This window comes from Alligator sinensis, unplaced genomic scaffold (genome assembly GCF_000455745.1).
Source record: "Alligator sinensis unplaced genomic scaffold, ASM45574v1 scaffold1496_1, whole genome shotgun sequence".
Classification (NCBI taxonomy): Eukaryota; Metazoa; Chordata; order Crocodylia; family Alligatoridae; genus Alligator; species Alligator sinensis.
Genome location: NW_005842615.1, coordinates 78,879 through 86,502, shown reverse-complemented (window position 1 = coordinate 86,502; position 7,624 = coordinate 78,879). Strand labels below are relative to the sequence as shown.

The window sequence follows — 7,624 nt, the reverse complement described above, 5'->3', positions numbered from 1 at the left end:
GAAAGAGTTAGCACTTGTACAGAAAAGAAGCAAGGGACTGGACAACGCAGGTTGCATTTAGAAGGCACTAGGGAATGTGTCATCCAGATCTAAACAGAAGCCATGGGATAGGGTGAGAAAGAACAGAGAATAGCTTGGATGACACCCAACCAGGTGGCCCATCAAGAACATCTTGCCAAGGTCAATGACTTTCATGGGATGGAGGGTCACCTTCGGATTAGAGCAAGAGACTTGGAAATGGGACTCCTTGGTACTCGTCAACCTCAAATAAAAAAAAAGTCACAAACTCTCTCTCGGCTTCATTCTCCCCTTCTTTTCAATGGGGATGATACTTATCCACCTAGGTCCAGAGGGCACTGGTTAATCCATAAAGCCCCTTGAGATCTTTCACATCTCTGTCCAGACAAAGGAGGAGATGGTTCTTTAGGAAAAGAGCATCTGTACAACCAGCACATTCCTCCCCCTCTCAGGGAAAGCTAGTCAATGGAGCGGATAAATTGGCACTGTCTAATGGAGTGAATGATTTGAAAGGTTTCAAAGAGACTAAAATAAATGGAGTCAGGAGCCAAGAAAAAAAGTCTCCTGTGAGCAGCAATGACTACCATATGGCTGAAAACCCACAGCATGCTTGGCACTGGGTTTTTAGTGGCCTCTCTCAGATGGACATGTAGAGGCACAATTCTGGATTCAACTGCAAATGAAATGACTTTGATGGAGTCATCTTTGTCCAAAGTGAGAATTTATCAGCATCACAAAACTGTTACATGATTGGACCCAACAGGAGGTGAGAAGAGGCCCCAAATTCAGTCCTCAGAGGTAAACTGGCAGAGCTGCACTGGGAGCCCAGGGCAGGAATAAGAGGGGAGGCTGCAGATCAATATTGAGGGCATTGACAGAATTGAGTGGGAAGCTAAAGCAGCCTGCCTGAAGGTCCTGATCCTTAAATAGAGCTGGCAAAGCCAGGTAAGGCATTTCTTTGATCTTTGAAGCTTAAAGTCTCAATTGAATGAGGAGCATGCTGGCATCTTTATAGCTTCCCCTGCAGGAGGATCCTGGACCTTTCTTTCCTTTAGCAGCTAAGGGCTGTAGCTCATGCATTTGGAGGAGAATCTCTCTTCGGCTGAAAGGGAGTGCAGCAATCCATCAGCACGGTGCCTCGCCTCATCTTCAAATTGAGGATTTCAGGGGAACCGGCTTAACCAGTCACCCTGGGTGGAGTGCTGCGATGAGTTGGCAGCGCACAGGTTCATTGGCATTAAGGCTCTCCGCCATCTGGAATCACGGCCATCGTTCTCACTACCACGCATATGGTCAGCATCTCCGCGTCAGTAAGGCTTGACCATTAGCTTCAAAGGGAGTCGGGCACATACTCCTCCCAAGCTCCACTAGCCTCCTGGGAGTGGCCTTTGCCCCCCTAGCTAGGAACGATCAGCAGCATGACTCACCTTCCTGCCAAATGGCCATCCTAAACCCACAGCTACAAGTATGTATAGCAGTGCTCAGCCCCTCCACAGCAGTGAATGCTCAGAGCCCCTTTTACCTTACAATCAGACTTCACAACCTTGGGTATACATTATCTGCACTTTCCCCTGGGATCCAGATATGGGACATGTCCTGTTTGCATCAGTGTCAGAGCTAGAAATGAGACCCGTGAGGATTCAAGTAACAATTGCCAAGAGGTTTTTCAGGCTTTGCAGAGGAAGAATCCAGAAGCATCTGATCTCTCTCTCTCTCCAGTTTGATGACTTTAGTTTTCCATTCCTGGGTTTTCTTTTGATCTTGCCCAAGTGAACACAGAAATTACTCCACTTGCTTCCACACTCACTCACCTCAGTGTAAATCAGGAGTAGCCTCCCAGGGAGAAGTGGAAGTAGCCTGGCATCAGGTTGGAGTAAGTGAGAACCAAACTGGGTTCCTCAAATGCCAGTGCTGAGGCATAGTTCCAGCTGGGAGGAAGACGCCCATAATCATGTCCTAGGGGCCCACAGTTCAGTTCCCTGCTCCACCAGAGATTGATTGTGTGGCCTTAGCCACGTCCCTTCACCTCTCTATCCATCCATAGGCAACAGGAATCACTGCCCTGCCCTTCCCCTGCCTCACAGGAGTGCTGTGAAGAGAGAGATGCATTGAAGGCTGGAGGCGACTCATTCTATGGCAACAGAGGCCAGAGAAGCCTCTTAGGGGAAGAGATGACCTCGTTAAGACTGAGGCACTGGGCAGGAACCTGGAGATGTGGCCCTGCTGTTCAATTCTTGTCAAGTCACTTCTCAACACAGTCTCCCTGACTATCTGATGGAGGCAATGACAGACTTTCCTTTCCCAAAGTGCTTTGCAAACCACAGAGAGAGGCTGCCTGCAGAAGCGGAGCATTATAAATGCAGGCAGGCCGTGGTGCTGCAGATGGGCCCTTGCTATGAAGGAGCCAGCGCTGTGCAATGATCTCGTATGAGCTAAAGGGGTCTGAGGCTTCCACACCTTCAGCTTAGCATGGGTTCCTAGCTCAGTGGTCCTGCTCCCTCTTGGGAAGCAGCATAGCAGTGCAGGTGAGACTCAGTATTTTCCAACGAAGCTATTGAGAGCAAAGGCCACGGTTAAACAGGAAGGGTTGGTACAGCTAGGACACACAGTGAAGGGCCTGGTCATATACTTCTCTTTGCTCATTGCTTTTTTAAGAGTCTGTTTCCTTGCTGGCTGAGAGAACATTTGGCTCAGTGCCCAACACCTGCACTGACACACTGACCCACTTACGGCTGTGAACCTTGACTGCTCACTGCAGGGATACATTAACAAGCAGCTCTTCGTGGGCCCTCCCTTCCCCCCACCAGGACTGGGTTCAGATCCCAATGGCAGCATCCTGGTGACCATCCTTCTTGAAATGCCATGCTGCAGCTCCATGCCACTAACAAGAGCATCTTCATACCAGAGAAACCCTCACCCAGCAATGCTGGCCATCCAGCCGGCTCCAAAGCCTGGCTCAAAAGGTCAGCAAAGGAACACAAAGCGAGAGACCCTGCAGAGATGAGTCAATGGTGCAAGAAAGGCCAAGAGATGGGACGCAAGGGGAATGAAAGCATCTGGACTCCTGGATTAACAGTGGAATGGCATCCTCTCAGTACAGAGCAAGGGAGGGGAGTGTGGAACTACAGAGAGAAACAAAGGTGGCGGGGGGAAATCAGGACATGAGATAGAGCAAAGATGGGGAGTAGAGGAAAGAGGTGGACGATGGGGGAGAGAGAGAGAGAATGAAATGCAAAGGGCCTCCCCCTTCACTATGCTGATCCCCGTGTCACCAACATCTGGGCAGAGCATGTGCAGGATAATGCCGCTGGTGCACAACTAGAGAATGCTGGGCTGCCAACATGTCACACCAACTCTGCGCCAGAAGTCACTTAAGTACAAGTCCCGTGAGGATCAGCCCCAATGCACACATGTGGGGAGGTGTGCTGTGAAGCTCAGGAAGGCCCTATGCTAGCAGTATAAGGACAGACTGTTCCTGGATTGTGGCTAAAAGTACTGGGAACCGACCAGTGCCATGGACAGATGGTGCAGATGTTTGAAGGAGGGAGCAGGATGACCCTGAAGCTGGATCAATGGATGTAGCAAAGAAATTCTTCTTCTCTCTGAAGACCTGCCCTTCTTGACCGGCACATGAGTTTCCCAGACATTCCTGGACTTGAAGGCTAAATAGGACCATTTTGATCATCTAGTTTGACCCGCTGTATAATACAGGCCAGAGAATTTTACCCAGAGATTCCTGCACTGGGTGCAATAACACAATCCTACCAGAACTCATTAGAGGGGATGAAGATATCTGAGGCTGGATTACAGAGCCAGCTTTCCCAGTAGACTGGACACCAGGAAAACAGACTGCCAGTGAAAGTGTCACTCATTTAATATCCCTTGAGATCTGGGTGGAGAAGGTAGAAACAACCCAGTTTAGCGCTGCCACCTCCAGTGGGATTTCCATAATGTTCCCAATGAAGCTTTGCTCCACAGCAGTGATTTTCAGTCTTTTTTCCATTTGCAGACACCTAAAAAATTTTAGATGGAGATGCAGACCCCTTTGAATTTTAAGTGTGGGTATTCAGATACTTTCTGTTGATTATAGTCATCTTTCATGAAACCCTGAGACAGTCTGTGGACCTGCAGGAGTCCACAGACCACAGGTTGGAAACCACTGCTCTACAGCAAAGGTCCTTGTTTTATTTTACTGTGGATATTCTGAGCATGACCCTAGTACTGGTGGCCCTGTGTGTTGCTCCAGTGCCCCCTGCATGGACTCTACATGCTGGCCCTTTACTAGGAAATAGTACTTGGACCAACTGCAGCTTCTCTCCTCCAAGGAACTTGGGATGTCACCTTTGCAACCCTCAGCATTTTAAAATTTTAGAGATAAGGAAAATGAAGCACACAGAGAAGCAAAATGGTCCACAGTAACTTGGTCAATGGTAAAGCCAAGAAAGACAGCCCAGGCCTCCTCCCACATCTAAAACATCTTCTGGCCTTTCTAAGTTTTGCAAGGCAAACACAAAGCAGGAGCAACTACTACCAAAACCAGAAAGTTGCCCATGGCCCCTTCTCAAACATCTCTAAAGGTTGCAAAGGAGGCCACTGATCTGCACAGTGCCCCCAGGTGATGCCCTGCTCTGCAGACATGCTCCTCTGTTTGAATCCTGCAGCTCCTGAGCAAGTGGAGATCAGCATAGGGCCCCCTCTCCTCCCTTTGCTCCTCTCTGAAGTAGAAGGCTCTATACTGGAGGGTCATCATCCTCTGTAAAAGGGAATTGCTTCTCCCCGATAAATCCTTCATGCCCCCCGCCCCCTTCCACATGCAGGTGTTGGAGAACAGCCTACAACAACAGTTGTCATGGCTGATCCTGGCAGACTCAGAGCACTGCTTGCAGCCAGGAATGTAACACAATGCCACCATCTACTTCTGAGTAGCAAAGGCTTGAGCTGTACAAGCCAAGCACTGGAACTGTGGTCCCGTCTCCTGCAGGCTCCATGCTCCCATACGACACTCCAACCTTCCCTCACCAGCCCAACAGGATCGGGCAACCACTGTGCCATTGCCCCACTTACGCCAAGCTTGGCCACCTCCCCAACAGATTCCCAAGATGCCCACTCCGTCTTCCCAACTTGTTTTCTTGAGCCATGCTGCAGGTTCACTGTTGTGTTGTTTCAAGCTCCGAAGGACACCATGTCCCCGCTCCACAAGCACTCAGAACTGAACAGGGTCAGCCTTCTTCAAAGCCAGTTGAGTTTTCCATTAATGACTGCACATCTAAGCACTGGAAGCAGCCATGACGTCCAAGTTCTCCACACCTGAATCCACAAGTTATGGAACTCCATATACTCTCCTGACACCCGGTTTACTGAACAGAGGGAACAATACTCGGTTTTCAAAGATCAATGACTTCCTGGGCAGACGATCATCTGGACAAACTTGCAGACCATCGGGCCCAAGATGGTGGGAACTGCAACCAACATATTAGAACCACTCCATGTTCAACACCTGTCCTAGGAGGTAGAGGTGACATGATGCATAGTCCAAGCACCCCTCACACAGCACCAGTGAAGATGTCTTATCTGCTCTCGCTGGCAGACCCGAGCTGGTTAGATGCATGGAATGAGCTTGCCAAGGACATCCATAATCCAGTTCAATTTACATCATGGGGAGCAAGACTGTGGGAGCTCCTGATGCCAGACTGAGAAAGGACAACCCCATTCATCAGCAGCTTGTTGACTACAACTGGAAACTGTCTATCAATGGGACTGTAGATGAAAGAAAAGCTAAGAGGTTATGTAACCACATTCTGGCAGGGAGATGAACTTCAGGGTATCAGGAGACCGGAGATGGAGGAGTTCAAGGCAGATGTCTGTGCTGATCACATGCCCTCACACTGGGCTTCCACTGGGATTTCAGGATCGGATGGTTTAGTAATGCATGAGAATGTAGCCAGCCATCATTTGTGTTTTAAGACAGCACGGGGCTCAAACTGTCAGAGCCAAATTCATGCCTGGTGCAACTCCAGTGACATGGGTGATGTTTACATCAGGGATGAAGCTGGCTCCTGAAGTGGCAGCATCAACATACTTATTTGCGACAGTCTTAAAACAGACAGGTCCAATGGAAAGATTACCATGGACTCCAATGGGCTTCGGATCAAACTGTCTCTGTTCCCATTGAATGGGATTTATGGCTAGCTACAGGACACACGCCGAGTCTGGAATGGCTGGTGAGAAAAATGAATTTGAGTTTCCACAGTTGAAGTGATCATGCATTGGGCCGTCCCTATAACATTACACAAGAGGCGCCACCAGTTATCACAGGCCTGGGCAGCAACACTTATATTGATTGTTAAGTCTTGCTTTGATCCATGTCTTTTCCCTCCTAGAACACTTAACAAGGGAACAAGTTACCAATATGCCCCCCACCACTTCCAGAAGGCAGCCGTTGGTCCCTTCCAGGGTATAATCCTCAGAGAACTGATGGGGAAGCGGGATGGAAAGAAGTGTCACTGTCACTGGTAAAGCATTGTGGGACTTCTACCTGTGGCACGATGCACAGGCAGAAGACTTCAGCCTCCTCTAGCCTGCCGATTTGCATTAGTGATTTTACTAATCCAGCCAGCCACACACCAGCAAACCACTGCAAGTCCACGGGTGCACTGTGTCAGTTTGAGCTACAGCCCGTTCCAGTGACAAAACTCCCCTTGATTTCAATGCGGTTTGGCTCACTGGACTGCATTCTGCTGGGATTTATGCCCTGTGCAATCCCAAACCATGGCAGGTGGGGAGCCAAGAGCACAGCCTGGCTGCTTCCTTCTGGCACCACTCAGGCAGGCAATAATAGGAGGCAAGTTGGCCTTGGGACTGTCAACTGCATTCATCACTGCCGTACAGCGGAGAGAGATCCATCATCTGTATCAGCAGTCAGCAACGATGGCAAAGCACAGGCTGCTTTACTGGAGCTGGGCGAGGCGTTCTGTGCATCTTAAAAGCCAAGGATGGCCCCCGATGCATGCAATCCCTTCCCTGGGACAGATGCGACCGCTGCTGGGGAGCAGAGTCAGAGGCAGTCTGCAACCCGCAACTGGCCGAGTGAGAGAGAGGTTCGAGACTCAAAGAAGTTTCAGGGCTGCTGTCCATTTGCCTGTCTAATTCCCACCTGATGGTGGTTTAGGGGTCCAGCAGCAATGAGCCGCTGGTCTCAAATCTTAGTCATGCTAAGGAGCTATCAACACAACCGGCACCGTCAGGGGAGAAACAAGCTTGGACCGGATCCAGCCTAGTGGTGCTGACTATCAGCTCCATCCAGCCCAGGGGGGCTATCAGCAGGGCCGCCAGGGGAGCCAGCCCAGCTGCTGCGCTCTTCTGCGGACAGAGAGAGGCCTCCATGCCCGTCAGCAGCATTGCTTCACCACCCCCGAGGGCGGGCGTCCTTGTGCCAGCGAGCGTGGGGAAGCAGGAACGGGCAGAGGGTCCCCGCTGGGCAGCAGCTCCCAGGAGCCGAGGGAAACAAGGCAGCCTCCCCGCTCAGCTGCAGCGGGGCAGGCGCCTGGCTCTCCTGCGGCCGCCCCGCGTCCCCCCTCGAGGCCCGGGTGCCCCCGCAGCGCCCCCT

At 50.7% G+C, this 7,624-nt stretch overlaps 1 protein-coding gene across 1 annotated transcript in view; it reads right to left on the bottom strand.

Annotated features, from left to right (window-relative positions):
* ADAMTS15 (ADAM metallopeptidase with thrombospondin type 1 motif 15) overlaps positions 1-7,618 on the bottom strand; it is a 30,885-nt gene extending 23,267 nt beyond the window's left edge. Inside the window, exon 1 of the mRNA XM_025215002.1 lies at positions 5,083-7,618. The gene's annotated coding sequence lies outside the window, so the exon portion shown is untranslated. The remainder of the gene's footprint in view (positions 1-5,082) is intronic.
* Positions 7,619-7,624: the final 6 nt, after the last annotated feature.